This window comes from Sarcophilus harrisii, chromosome 2 (genome assembly GCF_902635505.1).
Source record: "Sarcophilus harrisii chromosome 2, mSarHar1.11, whole genome shotgun sequence".
Lineage (NCBI taxonomy): Eukaryota > Metazoa > Chordata > Mammalia > Dasyuromorphia > Dasyuridae > Sarcophilus > Sarcophilus harrisii.
Window position 1 is genome coordinate 73,043,193 of NC_045427.1, and position 25,418 is coordinate 73,068,610.

At 38.3% G+C, this 25,418-nt stretch overlaps 1 protein-coding gene across 1 annotated transcript in view; it reads left to right on the forward strand.

Moving 5' to 3' along the window:
- Window positions 1-25,418, forward strand: part of WWOX (WW domain containing oxidoreductase) — a 1,126,590-nt gene that overhangs the window by 912,821 nt on the left and 188,351 nt on the right. The gene's annotated exons all lie outside the window — the stretch shown is intronic.

The following is a 25,418-nucleotide window of genomic DNA, read 5'->3' on the forward strand; positions in this document are numbered from 1 at the left end:
GATTCTGGAGAGAAGAGGGATCTGGGACAGAGTTTGGAGGTACACCGCCCTGAAGGGGCAGGAAAGGGATGATGGATTTTCAAGGGACTCTGAGGAGTATTGAGGCATCTGAGACATGAACCAAAAGGCCAGAGTGGCACAGAGGCCGAGGGAGGAGAGAAAATCCAGATGGTGGGAGATGGGTCATCAGCATCAAATGCTGCCAAAAGGCTAAGGTCCATAAGGTCTGAGAAAATGTCATCAGAGTTAGCAATTAAGAAGTCACTGATGACCTCTCAGTCCCCCTCCTCTCGCACCTTGTCAGTCCAGTTTATGGTCAGGTCAAACCTCCTCGCATGATGGGCTCTCCAGAGTCGGTTTTGTTTTCATGACAAGAGCTCACAGCCAGTCAATCTTCCCATTTTCCCTGAGCACATCCCAATGACCAGAGGTAAGGGTTCATCCCAAGTGTCATCTCCTCTCATCTGCTGGCTCTGTCAATGAGAAGATCAGCTGCTACTCAAAATGCAGGATCTTCCTCCTCAAAGCAGAGTTTGCCGTGTTTTGTTCCTGGCGTGGTTCTCCCCCTGCATAGTGAGGAGAAGCTAATTAACACGAGATGGCAACTGAGCTGTAATAGCTGCCAGTTCCCCAGTGCGGAATCCTCTTTAGCATTCTCTCAGCCTCCCTCCACAGCAATAAATTCAGATTAGATATTAGAAGGGAGCCGGAGACTGTTCAAAAGCTCTGTTCTCCTCAGAGTGGTCTTCTCCCCAGGCAGGGAGCCTGATTACCTGCACTCTCTGACTGGCAACTGGTACACTGTGGACAAGATGTAAATATATTTTTTTTGTTACTGATGCAGTAGATTATTCACATAAAGTTATCATTAATTATCTTGTTTAAAGACATATCAGAAAAGACAAGGATGGATGGCATTATTGTTAACAATTATAATAACCATATCTATAGAGTGTTTACAACAAAGTATTTTTCATTTTTAAATTTAATTCATTTATTTTTATTAATATATTTATTAATAAATAAATTATTTATTTAATTTAAAATTTGTTACAGTAATACTGTGAGGGAGAAAGTGGATGTATCATATTCTTTATTTTCCAGATAAAGAAACTGAGATACAGAGAGATCTGTCCAGTGTTGCATGACCTCCAAGTAGTAGAATGAAGACTCACACTAGATCTTTGAATTCCAAAAGAAAAAAGGGAAAAGAGTTTAAAGTTAGGAAGAATTTTAGAGATTTTTTCATCTAACTTGCTCATTTTACAATTAAGTAACCTAAGAAAATAAGACTTGGCAAAGGTTACATAGATAATAAATGACACAGCTATCATTTGATCTCAACATTTCTGAGTGTAGATCCAGGGTTATACTATAGTTTTCTCTGTTCAGTGTTCTTTCAGATAGATGAATGGATGGATAGATGAATAGATGGATGGTTAAGATAGATAGATAGATAGATGGATGGATGATGGATGAATAAATATATAGATAGAATACTTACTATATGCTGGGAGCTTTGCCCCTTGCCAATTTGATTTAATAGAAATCTAGGATGTAAATCTAGAACTTAGTTTAGAGAATATTCATTGAATACCAGAATCATACTTGTTATTTATCTCATAAGCAATGGAGAATTATTGCAAGTATGACCAGAGCAAACTAAGATATCAAAGAATAATACATATTATGTGCTCTAAACGGCTAATAAATAGGTAGCTTTCATAGGCAGGTAATCCTAAATTATCTGTATAACTCATGATTTACTGCATTTTTATTCCTGATTCCTATATCCACACATTTCTAAAAGTCAAGTGAATTTTAATTCTATTTTTCCAAAGCTAATAGCACTCTGCTACCTGCCACCAAGGGGATGTTTAGTATTTAAATAATGTGGCTGTTGTTAAAACCCAAGTTGGGGTTCTTGAATTTGAGATTGAATTTCATTTGACTCACATTTTCAGAATTACCATAATTACTTCAAGTAAATTCAAATAGCTGCTTTGTTTTAGAACTGTATTTAAAAGAGCTGTCTAGGAATCAGGAAAGATGGAATGCGGGAAGAAGGAAGAGCCCTGGATTTGAAGTCAGGAGTCCTGGGGTTGCAGTGTAGAAGGGATAACTGTAAATAAATACAACGTAATCTGGAGTAAAGGAATCAGGAAAATGATTTTCAGGACCTGCTACCAATGGTGAGCCTGGAGGAAAGCTAGGGATTCCAGAAATCGGAGATGAAGAACACAAAAATCATAGAGATCAGCCCATTTTGAATGGAATGTAATATGTGAGGAGGAGTGATATGAAATCAGTCCCTGAAGATTTATTACTGCTATATCATGGGGTATTTAAATGCCAAATGTGGGCTTATCATTTATGCTAAAGGCAAGAGCAATCTCCTACAGCCTCTTGAGTAAGAGAATGGCATGGGTAGTCCTAATTGGGCTTTATAAAATGAATTAAGTCAAACTAAGGAATCTCAAAGATCTTTCTAGCTCTCAAACTTCTCATCTTATAAAATATGATTTTAAGTTATACTTACCCCCCCGTAGATTTATTCAGATATATGTTTATTTTCTTTCTTAGTTTCTTTCTTTCTTTCTTTCTTTCTTTCTTTCTTTCTTTCTTTCTTTCTTTCTTTCTTTCTTTCTTTCTTTCTTTCTTTCTTTCTTTCTTGGGTCAGGGTTGAGGTTAGCCTCGGGAGGGTTTTACAGATCTCTTCAGAACTAATTTTGGGAAAATCTGTGATTCTAATGCTTTTTCCTCATGTTGGCATTTAAGCTATATCTCTGCCCAATATTTTATTCTATTCTATTTTTTACCATTGGGATTGAAGGTTTAGAGCTTGACTTTGTTTGCTGGATCATCTTGGGCAGGATGATGAAGTTCTCTGGGCCTCTGTTTGACACGGAGAGAAAAAAAAAAGGGGGGGGGAAAGCTTTCTGAATGTATGACTCTGTGGAAGACTGGAATTACTTGGACAGTGTTGTAACCCTGTGGGAGTCCAGGTGTGAGGAGTCCTTGTTCTGACTAGACCAGCTGACAGCTGCTGCTTTGGAATGCCTAGTTGTGAAGATAAAGTCCACAGGGACCAAAGGTTTCCAAGCCCTGGCTCTTCAGAAGAGCAGCCCAGAGTGGCCCCCTCAGAGGCCCTCTGCAGAGCTGGGGAGCCAGGCCCAAGGGGGGACTGTGTCTTAAGTGACACACTTATTGCAGGAATCAGAGACATTAAGGTCACAGTGATAAACCAAGCCACGTTTTCTTGTCTTCCATCCAGGGGGAGGGAATTTCAGTTGCCAAAATTTTTTTACTCGGTGCTCAGCCTTCCTTCATTCAAAAGGAAATTTCAACCTTGGACTTGGGGTTTACCAAAGCAAAACCAAGCCTGTACATAACACAATACACGGGACACAGCAGGACCCTAAATTCTTTATGGAGTTAGCAGAGCTGGTTGGATTCACATTCTCTTATAAGAAATTCAGTTCTATTTGACAAATATTTATCAATGGAGAAATAGAAGGCAAAAGGAAAACAAAATAACCTCCCCCCTCAAAAAAAAAAAAAAAAAAAAAAAACTTTTCTCCCTAGCAATTTTTCTTCCTCAGAGAGCTTACAGTATAGAGGGGGAATATTAGACATGTACATATAACTATAATATAACTTAGAGTGCAGTATATGTGTAAGAATACTGCAAAATACATGGATATCAAATTAGAGAGAAATCATTCCCATAGGGGAAAATTAGGAAAAGTTTCATGGAGGTAGTAACATTTGAACTGGACCCAAAAGTCTGAGTAGGATTTAAAACAAGAGACTGATAACTTTTTGTCTCATGGTCCCCTCTTGTAGTCTTGTCAAGCCTACTATTCCTTCTCAGAATAATGGTGGTGGTGGTGGTGGTGGATTTCCAAATAAGCATTCCATGTAGAATAATGCTTTTATATGCACAAATACATAGAAATACAAAGAAACCCAAATATATCAAAATATTTATTCAAAAAAATTTATTTTGAAGTGTATTTCAGATTAAGCACTCCTAATTAATTTAAACAGATGTGGATGGTATAAGGAAAGGAAGAATCTGAGATGCTAAGCAAAGGTAGCTATATGAACAAAGTCACTGAAGCTATAAATAAAGTAGCACTTAAGATTTGAACCTGGAAGAGATTATCTTCTAATACCTTACTTTTCTGATGAGGTCCATACAGAGGAGATGCTTTATCCAAGGCCTCACAAGTAGGAAGTAATTAACTGAATGGGAATTTCTTTTGAGTCAAAATCCATCCCCTTTCCCATCCTTCCCCTACAGAGTATGGCAAGTGTTTTCTTCTAATTAGAGCATGGGATATATAAAGGGAAACAGTATTAGAGAAGGCAGAAAAGATCATTGGGGGAACCAAACTGTGCATTGTCTTGGAGGCCAGATATAGAAGTTTGGGTTTTTTCCTATGAGTCATCGATGGCTTTTGAAAAGTGCAATAACATGGTCACAGTAACAATATACCACAAAGACCAAATTCAATCCTAATGTCTTGTTGAGAAAATAAGAATTTTCTTGACTCAGTAGTATAGTTCTCTTTGTTCAAGAATTGATGAAATAAATGTATTTTTAAGGCAATAAATGCGGGTCCAGAATGTCTCCATTACTTGAGTGGAACAGTATTCTATAGTATCCTATGACTGGCACATAATTGATATTTATGTATTCCTGAGTCACATTGTGGTATACAGGAAAAGAACTGATGTGGATTGCAGAAGCTTGGGTTTCTGGTCCCACCTATACCTTTTAGGAGGATGTATGGCCTTTGGCAGGTAATTGCCCTTAACTCGAACTCCATCTGTAAACCCAGGGCTGGACTCTTTAAAGTTCCTTCTCGGTCATTCACTATTCTTTAAAGGTCTTCCTTGTTTCTGACATTCTAAGAGATCTCATCTAGTTCAGATATTCTATTATCTGTGACCTTCATTATGCTTAATCATTTTGTGTTCTTAAAAATTAAGGCAAAATCCCAGATGTTCAAGCTTCTCTTCCTTGTTAAATATATTTATGGCAATTTCTCTTCCTTTTTCTTAGGAAAATTATAACCTTAATTTTTTTCTAAAATTTCTAAGACAGTGTGACATAGTGTTTAGAGTACTGGACACGGAATTAGGAAGGCCTAGGTTGAAATTCCAAATCACTTATTTAACCTTCTTCTGATTTAATTTTGTTCAGTCATGCATGACTCTTTGTGACCACATTTTGAGTTTTCTTGGCAATGATACTGGCCTGGTCTATTTCCATCTCCAGCTCATTTTTATACAAGAAGAACTAAGGAAACAAGTTTAGTGACTTGCCTAGGATCACACAGCCAGTCACTGTTTGAGGCAGGACTCATGAAGATGAGTCTTCTTGATTCCAAACCCAGTGCCCTCTCCACTGAACCATTCAGCTGTCTCTGATTCAATTAGCTCATTGATAAAATAGGTGCAATGATAATGTCTACCTAACCTTGCAGTGAGGATCAAATGAGTTAAACATTGATATGTGAAAAACAATCAGAGCTGATACTGCTCTACTCCTGTTCAGCACTGTTAACTAAATATACATGAAGGAATTTGAAAACTGAAATAATAACAAGTAGAAAAATTTAATTTCTCTTAATTCCTTCCTTAGTGCCAAAGGCTAATTACTTGTCAGCATCCCAGACAAAAAAACTAAAGGCAAAAAACTAAGACAAGTTTACCAAACATGGTTCTACAGTGAATAGAGTGATTTCCTAAAATATTAATTGCCCTGTACCCATGAAATCACAAATACAGACTGAGAAAATTCAAAATTCCTTCTTGGAAAAACTGCAATCTGGATTTCTTAATGGAGGGATCATTATCTTTATTGCTTCTAAGCCTGCCTCCTTCAGGGAGCCCTCCATGGATGACAGCAACTGACATCATTCCATTACAGGAAACTTAAAATACCTACCTATTCTATTTAGTCTATTTAGCATAAATGCTAGTTGACTGGATGACTATTTTTATCTCAGTATATTATTTTACAATTCCAAAGGTGGGATGTTCTTTCCTGGTCAGTCCATAGTCTGGAGTTGTTCAATAGGCTCATTAGCGATCTGGATGATGGAAAAGAGATTTCGCTCATTAAGTTTGCAGAAGATGACAAGCTCGTTAGCAGGGGCCAAAGAAGGGGGAGAGATGAAGGGTTGGAGGATAATGGCTAGCACTTTGGAGAAGAGGAGCAGAATGTTAAATGTCTCTGGTCAATTGGAGGTGTGGTCAGAAATGGATATAATGAAGTGTAATATTCCTTGTTAAAATATCCTATAAACTCTTTGTCTAAACTCTTTTGTTTCTATCATTGTATTCTGCATCTCTGCCATATCTGTCATATTTGTCATATCTTCCTCTCCAATGGAAGATAAGTTCCTTGAGGGTAGCGATCATATTATTTTTATTTTTGCATACCCCCTGCCTAGCTCATTATGTTGCACATAGTAGGTACTTAATAAATGTTTTATTGAATAAATGCCACTGAACAAACTATTAACAAGGTGACGAGGCAGATAAAGTCATTTAATAGTTGGACAATTCTTCAGTCTGGATTTCTTTCAAAAGCCTATTCTCCTGATATAGATCCTAACCTTCTTGTACCTTAGTGCAAAGCATTGGTAGGTTATGGAGGAGGCACAGAGTTTTAATAAAACATAGCCTCTGCCTGGTCTTGTGGAACAACACACACACACACACATACACACACACACACACATTGATAGCAAAAATAAGTAGTAATATAATGAGCACCAAAAACAAAATATTCTGGGAGTTTGAGGACTCTTGGTGACCAAGGGGACTGTGGAAAGTTTCTTGGAAGCCGTGGGTTATTAGTGGGGCTTCAAAGAATGAGTAAGCATTAAGTAAACACCGGGAAGTAGGACTTTCCAAGTAGTGGGTATAGAGTCAAAAAAGCACAAGATTTAGTCGAGGAATAGGGAGATTTTTTTTTTCTAAACATGATTGCAGTGTAGAACATGTGGCATAAAGTAACATAAGAAAAGATTGAAAATGCACCAGGGTGCCAAATAGAAGAGGTTCTTAAATGCCAGGCAGAAAGAGTTTGAACTTGAGAGGGAATAAGAATCCACCACTGGAAATTTTTCAGCAAAGGAATGATATCTGTTCATCATAAAAAAGTTCATTCTGACAGTGTGGGAAAGTTAGAGCGTAGTGAGGAGAGAATAAAGACAGGATGACTCGGCTACTTACTTGGGAGGCAGGATAGTGCAGTGGAAGGAGCCTTAACACTGAAGAGGGACCTAGATTTGATTCCCACCTCTGACACTGAACAACCGGATCACTAGTTTGGACAAACAGTGTCCACTCTATTTCTGGGCTCAGTTCCCTTTCCTGTCCAGGACTGTACCAGTCTGAAGCTCTGTCCTCTCTCCAAAGCTCACACCCGGACTCGAGATAACTCAACTTCTCCCTTCTAGCTAAAGGAAACTAAGGGACTCTTGGACTCACAGGCTGTTGGGAGGAAGAGGCTCCATCCATGGGAGCTGTCCTGGTGATCAGCCCACGCAGAGCGCAGCGGCCGGAGGTGCTTCCCCCTCACTGGGGGCACTGACGCGGGCGTCTCCTCACCTGTATGGGCAGTAGCTGGCGGGGGGAAGTTTGAGACTGGAGGGCTGCAACCCCATCACGTGACCGGAGCACTTTTCTGGCCGAACGGAGCTCACTTTCTCCTCTGACCTTTCCTGGAACTGTATTGACTTTCCACATTCACCGCCAGCAGGACCCGTTGGTTCCCCAATCAATCCCTATCTTGTTGCGGGCTGCTGGGGAGCCAGGCTCCCCGGTTATTTATCTCCCCTCCTCGGCCCGGTGTAAATTGGTCAGCCTGATCCTATTCGCATGATAAAAATGATAATGTCGCAAATTACTTACTCAATAAAACGGGGGTTTGTCTATTATTAGTGATCATTAGTGTTATAATGCGCATGGAAATTTAGAGCAAATTAACCACATATGCAAGCTGTTGCTCACAAGTGCAGTTAATCACAAGGTAGCCATTTCAGTGGACAGAAGGTTTTGCTAGGATCTTCCCAGGAAGAATTTGTGGGAGGAGAACCAAAATGCCTGAGTTGGGAGGCTCTCTGCCCGCTCCCCCCCTCCTCGTTTTGTTTTGTTTTCTGCTTTTTAATCTGATTCTCCCCAAAGCATATTTTGGAGACACTGTCAGTCCCCAAAAGCACTAGAAAGAATTACAGCTCAAATTAAAACAGCTTTGAATGCTGACAGTCCTGTGGCCCCAGGACTTTTCAAGCCATAAATAATGAATCAAAGTTTCAGGCTGATAAAAGAAAGACCCACCATCTCTCCTCCCCCTCCACCTCTTCCTCCTGATGCAACAAACTGTATAGCCTGAATTGTCAGGGTGCCCAAGTGATATTAGCTGACATTTAAATTTAAAAGGTTTGCAAAGATTGCTTCATTTGAGTCTCACAACCACTCTTTGAGGGTGAGATTACTGATCCCACAGGGAAATTGAGGCTTGAGGAATTTTAGTGACTTGTCCAGGGTCACACAGTAAGAGTTGGAAGCATAACCCGTAATTGCTGGCCGTCAAGTTCAAGCTCTAGCACCTCTCCCGTGGTACCTGTGATTTGTGCTAAAACATCCAAAGTTGCCTGGTATAGTGGGGAGAAAATTTAGACTTGGGGCCACGAAACCTGTGTTTTGATCATGGATTTGACATTTATTAGCTTTGTGTCAGAGGAAGAACTCAAAGCTGGGTCTTTCTGGCTCTAGGGCTGATCCTCTCCCTATTCTGCTGTTCTGCTTCCCAGAGGAGTGGCAAGACTTCACGAAGTTCTAGGCCAAGGCTGACCTAGATGAGATATAAAATCATGAATTGTCTGAGTAGAAAAGGCCACTGGGGATCATCTGGATGGACCCACTCAATTGACAAATAAGAAAGCTGAAACCTAGAGAAGGGAGATGACTCACATCTATTAAAGATCAGAGGTAGGATTGGAACAACTATATAGATGGAGTAGATAGAGTGATCTGATTTCAAATCCAGCCTCAGGAACTTATTAGGTGTGTGACCCTGGCCAAATCACTTATCTCTGCCTCAGTTTCCTGACCTAGTTAAAACACCCAACTCCCAGGGTTTTTTTTGACAATCACTTGATATAATCCTAAAGTACTGAGCACAGCATATTGTACGTAATAGACTCTTAAATTTTCTTTCCTTTCCCTCTTATGACTACAGAATATGAATTCTTTGAGAGTAGAGATCGTTTCATTTTTTTATCTTTGTATCAACATTATCTAGGACAGTGACTGGCACATAGTAGAAGTTTAATAAATGCTTGTAGGATTGAGTGAAATGCCATTCTGCCTCTCCAAACTGTTGTGTTGGTGAAGGAAAAGTAATCACTTTTGGATCAGTGTCCTCACTGCACAGATCATTCTGCACTTATACCTAATTCACATATCAAGAAGCTTTGAGTTTTCTTGCCCCACTGAATTCTGAAGAAGGAATTCGTTCATATTTAGATCAGTCCATCCTCACTGTCTAGTCCATGTCTAATTGCTCATCTGGTCAGTGTCTATTTCTGCATATTTCAACTCTTTTCTCAAACACTGTCTCTTCATTTTAAGCTGGAATGGTTCATTTCAGGGACCCAGTAACTGCCACAACTAGATTTTAAGGCTCTGGAGAGCAGAAACTATGTATTTGTCATTCTCTGTTGAGTAAGCCTAGTACATATCACAAATAACAAAAAAACTTAATAGCTTGTGTCTAGGTCTGGGCACCAATAATGATATGGTGCATATCAAGGAGAGAAAGACAGCATGTCCTTCCACACCATAATTCCAAGAGAGATGAAAAGTTCAAATAAAGCAGTCTCTTTCTTCATGGAACTCAGTGTAGGAAAGCAATAAACACAGATTATATTATATTTATATATTATGATTATATTATATTTATCATGCAATATTATGCAATATTGCATGATTAATACTTTAGAGAAGTTCAAAGAGTTAAGTGAGGTCTGAAAGGGAAAGTCCTTTATATGATAGGATAAAAAATATTTATCCTAGGAAAGCAGAAACTTAGGGGAAATCACGATGTCTGTCTCCAAGTATTTAAAGGGCTGACACTTCCAAGAAAAATTAGAGGGGGGTAGATTTCAGGTTGGTATAAGAAAGAACTTTCTAAAAATTAGAGCTGCCCACTAGTGGACCTCCCCAACTCACTGGCTGGCTATTTTTTAGTTTGTTCATGGTTTTTTTTTTTTTTTTTTTTTTTTTTTTGACACTGTCTTCTCTGCTATTCTTGACTCCTTATACCTGACTGATCCATCTCCTTTCCCAGGCAGTACTGATCCTCAGTGATCTCTTTGTATGCCGTTTGTCACATGAAATTCATCATTGGCAGTGTTTGGTACTCGTCTTTGTGTCTCCATTGCCCTTTGGGTCACCTCAGATTCAGATTTTTATAGGAGTGCAGCATCCCTTGATTTGCAGCCATATGAAGAGAGACAACCTTGCAGCCCTTGACGAGTTCAAGTCACTAGGTCCTGATGAATGACATCCCAGGTTACTGAAAGAACTAGCAGATGTGATTGTTGAGCCTCTTTCCTTGATCTCTGAAATATCATGGAGAAGGGGAGAAGAGCGTTGGGATTAGAGAAGGGCAAATATCTCAGTTTTCCCGGAGTCTGTAGTCTGCAAACAGCACGCCTATAAATAGGACTTGATGGTGAAATTCCAGAACATATTATTAAAGGAATAGTTAGTGAATGTCTTGAAAAAGTGTTGATCCTAGAGAGTCAGCATGGCTTCATCAAAAACAGGTCATGTAAGACTAAACAAATTTCATTTTTTGACAAGGTTACTAAACTGGTTTTTAGAGGAATGTGGTGGCTATATAGTAGTTCATCTAAATATTAGGAAAGCTTTGGCAAATTCTCTCATGCTATTTTTATGGGAAAGATGTGGGAAAGATTTTTGTGATGGAAAGATGGGTTATATAACAAAAATTACATTTAAGGGGATTTAGAAGTACTTGTTTTCAAGTTTTTAAAGGATTCCTTAAATGACTAGACCTATTTCTGCTGGATACCAAGTCTAATACTTTATCTCCTATTCCATGGCACCTTTGAATGGTGCTAATATCAATATCAGATTGGACAGTGTTCTACTTCAGAGATGTCAAAATATTCCGGCTTCTCCCTTCCAGTGCCACAAGAAACAAGATTCAAATGTAACTGGGAAACATTTGACAAAACAAGTAAAAATAAAACATAAGATCATGTTAATTTATTGTTTTTTAAATTTTAAAGGAATCCTGCAGGATTCCTTATGGACCATTTAGTGTCCCTACCAAATTCTATTTGAGTTTGCTTTGCTTTACTGTAATATTCCCAAGAATTGGTCCATAGTTATTTTAAATATATATTATATTTACTTGACATGTAAATACATAAATATCATATATTTATATTGTATATGAGATATTGTGTTGTGTGACATACAAATACATATATAGAGATCATATGAATAAATATAATATTGATGTGTCATATAAATATATAACATGTATTAATGCATCATACATATGACATAAATATTATATTTATTTATATAATCTATCTCTATATATTTATCACAATGTGGCTAAAAGTACAGATGGCATGCTTATTCAATTTTCAATTAACCCAAATCTCTAAGGAGTAACTAATATGCCAGTCAATAGGATCAGAATGCCCCCAAATTTTTGACATCTTAGAACTTTGGACCAAATTTAATTAGGTAAAAATAATAGGACACATTTAAATTTTGGGTTTGGATTCAAAAATCCATTTCACAAGCATAAGATGAGAGAACTATAGGGAGGTAATAGTTTATTTCATATTTTATAGCATAGTAGAATGTGCCCTGGACTTGGAGCCTCAGGGGGACCTGGATTCAAATCCTACCTCAGACAATTATCAGTGATGTGATCCTAGGCAAGCCTCTCTGAGACTCAGTTTCCTCATACATTAAACAATAGAGTTGGATTGAGTGGTCTTGAAGTTCTCTTCATGCTCTTCATCTATGATTCTACAGTCATATTTCAAAATGAGCCGGCAGTCTAATATATCAGCTAAAAAAGCAACTGCCCTTTTATGCCAAATTAAGAGAAATGTAATGTTCAGATTTTAGGAAGCAACTTCCTAACAATTAGAGCTACTCCAAATTGAAATGAGCTGCCTTAAGGACTAAGTAGTAAGTTTTCACTCAATAGTTATCTTCAAACAAAAGCTACATGCCCCCCTTTTGTGGGTATCATACAGAGAATCTTATTCTGGTACTAGGGTGGATTGTACATGGATTCCCCTTTCAACTCTGAGATACTATGATCTATTTCATTTTTTTTTCTGAGATTAGGTTCAACATTGACTCTTAATTATTATTATTTTTAAAAATATAGACAAGTCATTCTCCCTTCGCTTCAGATTCTTTATCTTCAAAATGAGGATTACAGTAATTAAACTACACATAACTCTGAGCTGTTGTGAGAGAATTTTTTGTAAGCTTTTAAAAAGCACTATATAGATGTCAATTGTCATTGTCTTTTGTAAACTTCAAAATGCCCCAAGAATAAGTTGTCTTTTGTGTTATCTTGTTCATTACCAGAGGGGATGAAATTTTTTTAGCCATAGCAGTTCTGAAATACCATCTATTAAAGCATCAGGAGTCATAGCTCTGCTAGTGTAGAGGACCCAACCCACACCAATAAAATAGCAGATTATGTTATGGAGCATGAGATGGAAACTTTGACCCAGAGACTAGCACAATGTGTGGTACACAGTAACTGTTTAATAAATACTGATTAATTAAGGGAATTGCCCCACACCACAGAACAAACCAGTTGCACTATTACTATCTCTAATTTAATTCAGTATCGTAACAAAGCTAGGATTTATGTGTTTGCAAAGCATTCTACTTATTTTTGATCCTCATAGACACGCTGTAAAGGGAGGTGTTATTAGCTGAGAAACTGAGGCAGATATAGGTCAAATGATTTGCCCAGGGTCACACAGCTAGAATTATCAGAGGCATGATTAAAATTCAGATCTTCCTGACTCCTAATCTAATCTAGCATCTAATACTCTATCCAACTACCTAGTCAGTATTTATTGACAGCCTACTGTGTACCTAGGACTGGGCTGTGAAATCGCCAGTATAATGCAAATATGAGGATAGAGACCTGATAAGAAAAACATGATGGAATAGAAAATGGCTCCTTGAGGCCCGCCAGTCAGTTGAAGCTGGGATCCATGGGATCCATGGGAGACACTGATGGCCACTCATCAATAAGCTCCCCAGTGGTTTTTAAGAGATTAATGTCTTTTTTTTTTTTTTTTTTTTTTAAACACTGAATGCTCACATGGAATGGTAAGGGAATCTGGTCTAACCAGAATAACAGATCTTGCCCTGAAGGATTTAACCCTTTCAGTTCCTCCAGTCCTTCAAACCTGGGGCACCTACATCCTGATTGATGAGTGGCCCACTATATTGGCTGGCCACTCTAGTCCATCTTCTCTTAATGCTTCCCATCTTCTTTCTCTTTCCTCCCTGCCTCCTTGTCCTCTAGAACCACAAGAAAATCAATAGAGCCATTGCTCTAAGAAAGGTTTTTCAATAATGCACTCAAACCTAAGAACCACTCCCTGATCCCTGCTTTCCTAAATTATGTCTTCCTATTAGAAGGTAAACACCTTGTGAGCCTGACCTGTCACTGCTTTTGTTTTTGGATCCCCACTACTTATCTCCTTGCTGGATGACTATAAGTGCTTAATAAATGATTTTTCATTCATCTATCCTTCCTTCCTTCCTTCCTTCCTTCCTTCCTTCCTTCCTTCCTCCTCTCTCCCTCCCTCCCTTTCTTTCTTCCTTCCCTCCTTCTCTCTGTCCTTCTTTCCTTTCCTCCCTCCTTCCCTTCCTCCCTTCCTTCCTTCCTTCTCTCTGTCCTTCCTTCCTTCCTTCCTTCCTTCCTTCCTTCCCTCCTTCCTTCCTTCTTTCCTTCCTTCCTTCCTTCCTCCCTTCCTCTTTTCCTTTTCTCCTTCCCTTCTTCCAAGCTGACAATAACCAAAATCATCTTGTTAACCCTCCTGATTTTTCAGAAAAGGAAACTGAGATCCAAGGTGAATTTTTTTTTTTTAATGGTGCATTCGAGATCAAACAGATACTGTGAGCTGAGATTTGGCACCTAAGTCAAATTACATAATTGACCTTGGTCGCTCAAAACTTTCCTTGTAATTAGAAAAGTGTTATCCTGAAGTGAAAAGTAAAGTAGATTCAAAGACAAGGGATCTTGCTTCAGATCTTACAGCTGACAATACTTGGCTGTCCATAAGTGTGTCACTTCTACTCTCCTTAATCTTGAGTGTCTACAAATAGAAAAAGAACTAATTCTTGTACTCTCTACTCAGTTGGACTGTTATGAGAAAAGCTCTTTGTGCAACTTTTAGTTATAAGAAAGTAGGAATCTTCCCTCCCCCCCACCCCCTTTAGTTGTGTATCTGCTTTGCTTTGCCAGGTTTTGCCTCTTCCTCCCATCAGGCTGACCTGAAGGGGAAAGAAAGGGGCGAAGGTTGTCTCTGAGACTGGACTTTGCCTTTGGAGAGGAGGAAGGTGATCTGGGCAAGCTGCTTGCTCCATAACCCAGATGGAAGCCCATAGCTCCCAGCTCTGCCACCCCCCACACACATGCTGCTGCACCTGGAAAACCACACTACCTGTATACAAATTACCCCCGCATTCTGCTTGGTTCAGCAGCTCCTGTTCACCCTCCCCCGTGATGTAATTAGGCCTTCAGAGTTCACGTGTGCCTATTATGATCTCTCCTGAGTTTTGTCTTGGGTTTTTTTTTGGGGGGGAAGCAGTAATCATATATATATATTAAAATTGTGTATCAATTGTTTGGCTAAATTATGCACAGTGGGCCATCCTAGCTTCCCATTAACATAAAGTATGCTAAACAATGTGTTTTTTTTTCCTGATAATTATGCTCAAATGCATCAATTGCTTATTCGAGAAAATTTAAATATGAGTTTTTCTTATTTCTTTAAACTTCCAAATGGCTTCATGGCCACATACACAGAACCAGTACTCCTTTTGCTCTTTTCTGCTGCAGACTAATTATGCCTGGTGTCCTATGGTACAGTAGTAAGAACACTGAATTTGGAATTAAGATTGGCTTTTTTTTTTTAATCCTATTGCACTATTTTTTAATTGTGTGACCTCAGGCAAGTGTTTTATTTTCTTGAGGTCTATAAAATAAGGAAATTGGATTCAAAGATTTTTGTGGATTGTAATTCAGCATCACATGATTTCATTTTATTGATGTGATTCCCTGGAACTTATCTTAGTAGATGGCTTTTTGGGGCATTGCCAAACAATATCAATGGTGATGAGCCTTTGTGTCTAGGAATTTATCTTGGCACTTTAAGCAACCAACTAGTCCAAACCACACTTGAATAAGAATCTCCCCCACAATATACACAAGTAATCATGTAGTTTTACCTCAAAGACCTCCAATGATGGGGAGCCTACAACCTCATTATAACTCATTACTTTTTTTGAATAGCTTGAATTGCAAAGAAAGTTTTTCTTCTCCTGATCAAGCCTACATCTTCATCTTTGCAAATTGCCACCTATTACTACAGCTTCTGGCCTCTCTTGCCAAGTAGAACAATCTGCCCTAGGAAAGCCCTTCAGATATTTGAAGACAATTTTCATGTTTTCAATTCTTCTCTTTTTCCATCTAATCAATCTGATATGATCTATCTCAAGGCGTTACACCATTCCTGTTGCTTTCCTCTCTGTTTCCCAGCTTATCAATAGCCTTCCTAATATGTGGTGACCAGAACTGAGCACATAACTCTGGATGTGATCTGACTAGGATAAAGTACAGTCATTTCTGCTATAATGCATGTTTTAAAAATGCAAATTCATTCCACTGTAATTGATATGATATGGAATATTTTGAACATAATTCAAATTTTGAGCTTGACATTCTTCTGGGTGGACCAACCTAAATGCATCAAACCACATCATTCCCCAGTAATTCATAAGCTGGACCCTTCTAATGTCCATTTCAAGGAAACTTCCAGTCATTGCCAAAATGTAATATTTGTTGTGTATCTTTTGATACAGTCTGCTGTGAGCAAGGCTCAATCTGCAACATCCTATCTCCTTCAGCCATAGCCTCTCATTTGGTCATGAAAGGGGGCACAGGCCAACCAGCATCCAGAAGGCACCACTATCTATTGTAGTGTTTATGTGTTTCTTAATCACTTCACAAATATAAAACTATGCTACCATTTTTATTAGGTTTATATATTTTTATGTGTCACTGATAACATTTTTGAGCCTAATTCCCCTAATTCCCTCCCCGCCCCAAGCTCTACGGGCTTTATTGTGTGATTGTAAATAGTGCACTGCTATAATAATATAATAATAATATAATTATTGTAGCAGAACTGGCTGTGTGGGCCTCAGACCATAGATATGCAAGCCTCTATGCGAAGTCTTTCCAGCTTGTTGGGACCTACCATAGCTGAATATCTGCTGGCAAAGCCTCAGGGACTCAGGAGTCAGAACTGTACCATGACAAGGCAAGTCAATTCTCCTCACTAACTCCATTTTACCATCTGTAAAATGAACAGACTGAATTAAATTGCCTCTAATGTTCCTTCCAGTTCTGACATTTTTGTGTTCTTGTATGCAGTGTTGCAGGACACAAGGCAATGACTAGTGAAAAGCATGGCAGACAATCCAGAATACCTCTACCACCAATGGAAAGTCTGGGAGGAAGCTTATGAAAGTAGCATCAGGATCTCATAAAAACATTGGATTTAGAGATGAGATCCTCCTGCTTTACTGATCACTGAGGCCCAGAGGGATTAAATGATTTGCCCCAAACTACACATTTAACTAGTAGCAGTATCAAGATTTGAACTCAGATACTGGGACTAGGCTCTTTCCTCTATAACCTGGTTTTAGGCTCGGTTAGGGGTGAGCAAGTAGAAAATCCCATGCTCCAGTGCTCTCTCTAGTCCCACCTACCCTCCCCCCATGTCACATTAGGGGATGTGGGAAACTTTTCTCTCTCAGGCTTCACTCAGGGAGCTGACAGTTATCACCTGCATTCATCAATATAACTTCCATAAAAACCAAAGCAGTTGAGAAGAAATGAAAAATTACAGCTCAGATTAGTAGCCTGGAGTACTCGAGAGGAGAACAGGGCACTTACCCAAACTAAACATCAGAACCTTACACCCATTACTATTAATTGAGAATATGAGTCTTGGTAAAGGAGAAGTGATTATATTTGTTAGCAGCCTAGCAATAAAGTCAATAAATGTAAATTCCTGCCATGCAGGGTGCTGTGATCCTCTGGCTTATATTATGCATGTGGCAGCTTAGCCACATGGCTACAATTTCATATGGATTCATTTTGCACATGGCCCAAGCATGTCCTGCCTGACGTGTTTAATTAATTTCTAGGGAAGATGACATTAGGTAATACATTAGAAGTTGTAATTTATTCCAGGCAAATACATGGAAGTATATTATATGCTATAACCTGAGAGATGGGAAGGACTTCAGAAGACATCTAGAAACCAAATCCTATCTATGTAGAAATCCAATCTTCAACAAACCCAACAAGGGGTCCTCTAGGTTGAATTATTCTAGGAAGAAGGTGCTCATGACCTCCTAAGGCATTCACTCATTCTTTCCTTCCTTTTCAATCCTATTTGCAATAAAGAGCAGGCTCTGGGAGCTGTTCTTTGGGGCCTCCCTCCTGTTATTCTTTAGGTCACACACTAAACACCTAAGTGATAACTTGAAATATGTCTGAACACTTTGATCTATTTCTCAACTGACCAGCTAAATCAGCAAGCACTTATCAGGGACCTACTGTGTGATAAAGACAAAAATTCAAGAGTCCTTGCCTGCAAGGAACTAATGTGCATAGGCAACAATTAACATGAAAAATATATACATGTATACACATATACATGTATATAATGTCCATAATATAGTATAAAATAGACATAAATATATATTAATGTTGATATGTTGATTTATTATATTTTATATAATATAAATATATAATATAGACATATAATAAATACAAGTTACTGTTCTCTTTGATCTACCTGGTTTAAGAGAGATGGGCTTTCTGAATGGGGGTGGGAAGAGCCCAGAATGGATTGTACTTTAGGTGTACACAGCACCTCTGTTTAGTGGAAGTCAAGTGGAAACCCTGAATAAAGCCATTGATTTCATGAAAAAATCACAGACTTGTCTTACCGTTTTATATGGACAAGATTTACTTAAAACTTGATTATTTTCAGAGATATAATTATAAAGCCTTTAGCTTTCCTTCGTAAATTTATGGCAAGATTTAATTTCTTCCAATTACAACCCCAATGAAGCCATTCGAATGGGATTCCTGTGCTGTGGAAATGGCGGGCTGCCGCCTTTCTGAGCACACAGACAGCACACCAGTGGAGTGAATTTTAAGCACCTCCAGTTGTCTGTGGCTGTGAATGAATATCCAATTCAATTTGTCAGAAACTTTAGATTAATTAGTTTTATAATTTGCACAGTAAGGTAATGTAAATGTGTTGCTCCTTCCTGGCATTTTTTTTTTCTTTTGCTTAATCCTTTGAGTGGCTATTTAATCTTTTTTATATTAGAATTAAAGCAACTTGGAAGATATGAATATTAATCTAATTATGCGCCGATCACTTTAATTTCTTTAATGTTTTGAATAAAAAAACAACTTTACAAATTGGTTTAGGTTGGAGAACCCTTTTAGAGGATTTGGTGTTTCATCCATAAGTGCAATTGAGAGGATGGTGGGGATTGAGAAGGGCTGCATTAAGTTTACAGTTATGCAAATCATCACCATTAATCCTAGAGAACAGTCTTTCAAGGTGTGTGCTAGCTTCAGGATTTTATACTGGCTTCTATTGAGGAAGGGAGATTTCACCAACCTGGAAACATGGATGAGCAAACAGCTTTATGGCATACCAATTCTACAGAGTAGGAATTTTAAAAGAAACAGGGATAAGTGATAACATAAGATTTTCTCCTTTTCTGTTCTAATGATCTCAGGGGATGAAAAAATATCAGAGTAGGGCATGAACAGTGCTTGCAAATTTTATTATCTCATTATAATTGATATCTGCTTTCTGTGCCAATCAAAATGGTACTAAGCTGTCTAAAAAACTTACTGTTTCAGGCTGTGTGTAGGGTTGGGCGGTAGAAGGTTGATATAATTATAAGCTGTATATACAGGTATAACCCAGTTACAGCTGTCCAACACCAACATAATAGGTTGAGGTTACATGCTACTTCATAGCTCCTGAAGCCCTTTTCTCCCAGGCTTCCTGTGAAGTGATGGTAGTGTTCATTCATTTCAGTCATGTTCAGCCCTTCATGACCTCATTTGGGGTTTTCTTGGCTGAGATAATGGACAGAGATAAATTTCCTTCTCCACTTCATTGTACAGATGAGGAAACAAGCAAAAAGAATTAAGTGCTTAAGGTCACATAACTTAGTGTTAGAGTCCAGTGTAAGCTCCTGAATGACCTAGTTGTCATTCTAATAGCATCATTCCCATTTTACAGAAAAAAAAATGTGAAGTTCAGAAAACCAAACTGAATAGGATTTGTTCGATTGTGACAAATGGAGTCAACTTTTTTCTAAAATAAAAATTGTCACAAGTTTAAGTCATTGAAAAACCACCGAATCAAACCTACTAACCTAGTAAAATGTGACAAGAAATAATAGCTCACGTTTACCTGGTGCTTAAAGTTTACAAAGCCCCAGATAAATGTTATCTCATTGGGTTCACAATAGCCCTGTGAGGCAGAAATAGAAATTATTATTTCTGTTTTTAAAGATGAGGAAAATGGAGGCTGATTTATGTGACTTGCTAAGGATCACACAACCAGTAAGTATTTGAGAGAAGATGCAGATTTATGCCTACAAGTCCAGTACACAATCCACTATGCCCCCTTGTGATTGTTTAGTCACTCAATCAAGTCCAACTCTTTCTTCCTGACCTCATGGACCACATTAGGCCAATACAGTTCATGGGGTTTTCTTGCCAAAGATAATTGATTCCTTCTCCAGTGGATTAAGGCAAATGAGTTAAATGAATTTCTGAGGTGAGATTTGAACTGGTCTTCCTTACTCCAGCCTTGGAGCTCTACTGTACCATTTAGCTGCTTCTCTGTAGTATTAAACTAATAACAGTTTTCTATGTATATAGTTCTTTGTGACTGACAAAGTACTGGGTATACATTATCTCATCTGATCCTCGCAAGTCTACAAAATAGACAAGACAGTTATTATCATCTCATTTTTGCAGAGGAGGAAACTGAGGCTCAAGGAGGGTGACTCTTTTGAGGTCACACAGATAGAAGGAATCAGAGCTAAAACTTGAATTTGTCCTTGAAATCAGTTTTCTCTCCATTGTTCTATAAGGACTGCCATGTTTTATAGGACTTAGCAGTCTATCCCCTAAGCCACCTTAATTACAAGCATAAGGCGTGTAAGCCACAGTGACCTCTATTGTTTTTTTCCTTTAAGTTTGTGATCAGAAAACCAGTTAGCTTTAGGGAATCTTGTCCTGACCCTTCTGCCCACTCCCTGTGTGATTTTGGGGCAAACCCCATCCCTTCTGTGTCCCTCACTTCCCCCACGTTTAATGAAGGGGCTGGGCTTGCCGATCTCCAAGGTCTCTTCCAGCTCTAAGTCTGGTTTATGTTTATAATTATGAGGCTATTACTAGGCCCCTGAGATAAATGGTAATCCTATGCAGTTGCCGGACGCTGGACTTAAGACAGCTGCCTCCCATCTGGGAGAGCAAGGATGCAAGCCAGCACCACCCAACATGAGGGACCATCACTGGGATCAGGGATTCAGAGTTAATACCATTCTCTCTCTCTGTCTCTCTCTGCGTGTCTCTGTCTCTATTTCTCTCTCTGTTTCTCTCTGTCTCTGTCTATCTGTCTGTCTGTCTGTCTCTCTCTCTTGCTTAAGTGCTTCCAGATGCTCCCAACTGAATTGAGGGGTAACAAAACGTCCAAGGTCCTTGGAATCCACTCTGTGCTCTTTTTCTTTGCTTTCAAATTCAAATTCGGCAAGCACTTATTAAATGCCACCTGTATGAACATAAGAGAACATTACTGTGCTACAAAAATCACAAATAGAAAAAAAAAGGAAAGATTTATGCAAACAATTGTTGAGCCAGAAAACACAATAAATATATCATGACTACAACAAGGTAAATGGGAGAGGAGGAGGGTGCCAAAAATCAACAGCCACAAAACAAGACACTTAAGGTTGAAATTTTAAAGAATAAATTTGTCTCCCAAAAAGAAATATAAGAAAACACTTTCTCACCCTCTCTCTGTCTTTTCAAACATAGAGGTCCATTGATTTGAAACATTGCATAGGACATTAGATTTTTTTTCTTTTTGTAAAAAATGAATTGCTTTTTAATGCAAATTCATCTTCTCTTCTTCCCACCCTCCTCCTCTCCCCACTGCCACTGAAAAAGAAAGAAAAACAAAACTTTTGTTAGAAAGTCAGACAGACAAAACAAATTTCTGCATTAACAACATAATATATATGAATCAATTTGTACTAAATATATATATATATATATGTAAATCTGTACTCTTGAATCCATCCCTTTTCTGTCAAGAGGTGAGTAGGAATAACATTAGATTTTTTTTCAATATATTGATTGGTTTTACTGAGGTGTTTTTTTTTCTCTTTCTCTTAAAAAAAATCTTTGTTATGAGAAATGACTCTGGGTAGGCAACAGAAAGAAGGATGCAGGGCAAGTGTAGATTATATAAAAAACAATGTCATCCATCTATCTAAATATCTACTCTTTATTTCTTCCTCCCTCCCTCCCTCTTTCCTTCCTTCCTTCCTTCCTTCCTTCCTTCCTTCCTTCCTTCCTTCCTTCCTTCCTCCCTCCCTCCCTCCCTCCCTCCCTTTCCTTCCTTCCTTTCTTCCTTCCTTCCTCCCTCACCTCAGTTGTTTATTTTCTGTTGTCCTAGTTGAAAGGTAGGATGGCATAGATAGTGCATAATACACTGGACTTCAATCTGGGCTCTGATGACTAGAAAAAGAAGTAAAACTGAAGATTTTGTACAACTCTTCCATACTTAATCCAATTCACATGCAAGTCAGGACATCACCTTCATGATGTCATTGGTCCTGTTTGAGAATGAAGGACAAACAACAATACTGGACTTGAAGTGGGAGACATAGATTCCAGCTCAGCTGTGACAGTTATTAGCCATACAATACGGGAGAGAGGGAGAAGAATCATTTACTCTCACTCGCCTCAATTTCCCCATCTGTAAAGAACTGATGATAATATTGGTTCCACTTCCTTCCCAGGATTACTGTGAGGGAAAAGGCTTTGTAACTGCACAAAATTTTAGAAATGGGAATAATGACCGTATTTATTATTTTACACTGGAACATTAGTAATCCTCTCTTGCTGATACAGTGTGTTAGCCTGTTAAATATTAAGTGTAATTAATGTATGAGGTGTGACTATAAGGTAATGATACTGATTTCCATGTTAGTCTGGTGGAATTAGCCTCATTACTTTATAGTCACACCTTATAAATTCTCAGGTTCAGACTTTTCCAAGACTCTAAGCCAGTTAAGTTTCCTTGCAGAAGGGAGTTATGGGGATAAACAATTCCCTTTGCACATGTATTTGTTTCTTGAAGTAAAAATGAGAAAGGGGGAGACTTGGCACAAGCAAGTAGCGTTAGGCATTTAGAATCTTCTTTTGTTAAAAAAAAGAAAAAAAGGTTCCTCTTTCATTTATTGCTTTACTATTGATTGTTCTCAGCACTTTTATAGAGAGTTTGCTGTGACTGAACTTTGGAGTCAGGAGAGAGTGAGATTAGGAGCAGTCCCAAGACATGCTAGCCTAATGCCTCTTCCACAAGACAGCCCTTCAAATACTGGAAGACAGCTATCATATTTGGAGAAGCATCAATGAAAAAACTGTTAGGTTTGGAACCAAATTATCTCTGTTCAGATTCTAGCTCTGCTTACTTAATTCTTCACCAATGAACTTCAGTTTCCTCATCTATAAAATGAACAACAAGTTGAATGGGATGGCTTCTAAAATCTTTCTTTCCTCTAAATCTTTGATCTCTAAGTCTTCCCTTCTCCAGGATAACCCTTCCCAGTTCCTTTATTTAATCCTCCTATGATATGGACTCTAGCCTGTTTTCTGTTCTGGTTACTTTTTTCTGAACATACCTCAGCTCTTTGATTTAATTGGTAAGATTTATATTTGTGAGTTTTCTCATCCAAGGCTGGGGAAAATCAGAAAGACTAACTACATTTCTTTAAATATTTGTCTTTTTTTTTTTCTTCTTCATCACAGTCTTTTCTTTTAACCCATATTCTGTGCTTTTCTGTAGACTAAAAAATTGCTCTTAGTAACTGTCCCAGAATTTGAAAACAAAACAAAAAAATCTCAATATGATTTGATCTCATTGCTACCATATTGCCTAGACTTTGAAATTTCTGGAGAACTGCTGCTTGATCCCTTGGTAAATTTTCATAGTGTAAACTAGGTCTAAAACTGACTTATATTATTAACAAGTACTATGATTCTCCCATTGGAAGAACAGAAATGTCTCGGCTTGCAGGGATAGGGGAATATATGGCAACCACAGCAAGAATGATTGTTGCCTTCTAGCTCTTCAAGGCTTACAAAGTGATTTCCCCTTGACAACTCTGTGAGATAGATCATGAGGAGGTTATTATGCCCATTTCACATATGAGCTAACTGAGATTAATAGAAGAGAAATGATTTGTATCATATCATATAGTCAGTAAGTATTTAGATAACAGAAATAATTGCTAGGATTTTGCATGGACCATTACTTACTGGGTTCAGATTCTGACTGATATTTATGGTAATAAGAAAGGTGATAATTATATAGTACTTTAACATTTGCAAATGATTTGCATATATGATTTTGTATGAGTTTCCTAAAAATAATATAACATAAATACTACATTATTATACCAATTGAGAAGAATTTTTATATTTTTTAATATGAGAAAACTGATTGATTTGCCCAGAGCTAATGAATGTTAACAATAACATAGAATCCAGATATTCTGACTTTAAATCTAGAGTTCTGTGTGTGACCATTTAACTTCCAGACCCCATATGCCTGGTGTGAAAATTGAGAGTTGAACTAAATGGTCTCTAAAATTTTTTCCACTTTGAAATCTATGACCCTAAGTAGTGGAGTCAGAATTTGAACCAAAGACTTGATTCTGGCCCTATCAACCTTTCCTTTACATAGCATTGCCCTTTTTCACTTGGGAAAGATACACCCCAAATTACTCTTTGTCTACAGGACCTCTTTCTCCCAGAAAATGCTAAATTTACATTCCTGGCCAAAAAAAAAAAAAAAAAATGGGGAAATTGAACTCCATGAAAACCTCAGTTTTTCCCTCATCACAACAGGCTAGAACAACTGTAACCATCGCCTATGAAATGAGACAGGAACTGCAGGCATGGAAGAGGGCTGCAAAAACTGAAAAAGGGGTCATGGAGTGCTCGTGGGCCGAGCAAAACCGATCCCTTCCCTTTTATAAAGCCACTGTCAATCTCTCAGTGTTCCTCCACACAAATAGGAATGTTCAGCAATGAGGAAATATATCTAAAACGCCCAAAGTAATTTTGCAGCGATGGAGTGGAATTGAAGAGCTTAACCCACTAATCTATTATGGCTACTTGGGGAGTGCTGCAGCGGGTTCTAACATGCCATGAGAATACTACAGAGGGTACTAGGAAGCACAATTATAGCTCTGCTTTTTAGTGTTGGAGGAGAAAATGGCTTGGCTTTCTTTCAAGGTACCAAGCAAGCCTTCCTGTGGCAAACTCCTGTTTCTATTTGGTCAGCCCAGATAACCCCAGCATGGGGGATGAATTGGAGTGGAAATCAGTGGAATCACATAGGGATGCTATTGTCCCAAACGAGCAGAGGTGAGAGGAGACAGCTGTAATTCACTCACTTTCACATTTTACTCACTTAAGCCGTTTTGTCTAGCGGGAGTTTTTTCATTTCAGAGCCACTGTCTTGGCAAAATTCTCCACTCAAGTAGGCGATAAATAAATGCCTTTGAAGTAAATTGAATCCTGGAAGAGTCAAAATGTCAGGTGACTCAAGGGTGGGCCATATCACACAATGTTGTGTGCCCCTCCCCTAGAAGAGCTCCAGCGAATTATTTGAGAATTTTGGGAAGCCAAATTCTTTAGATCTGATTGACCAATGATA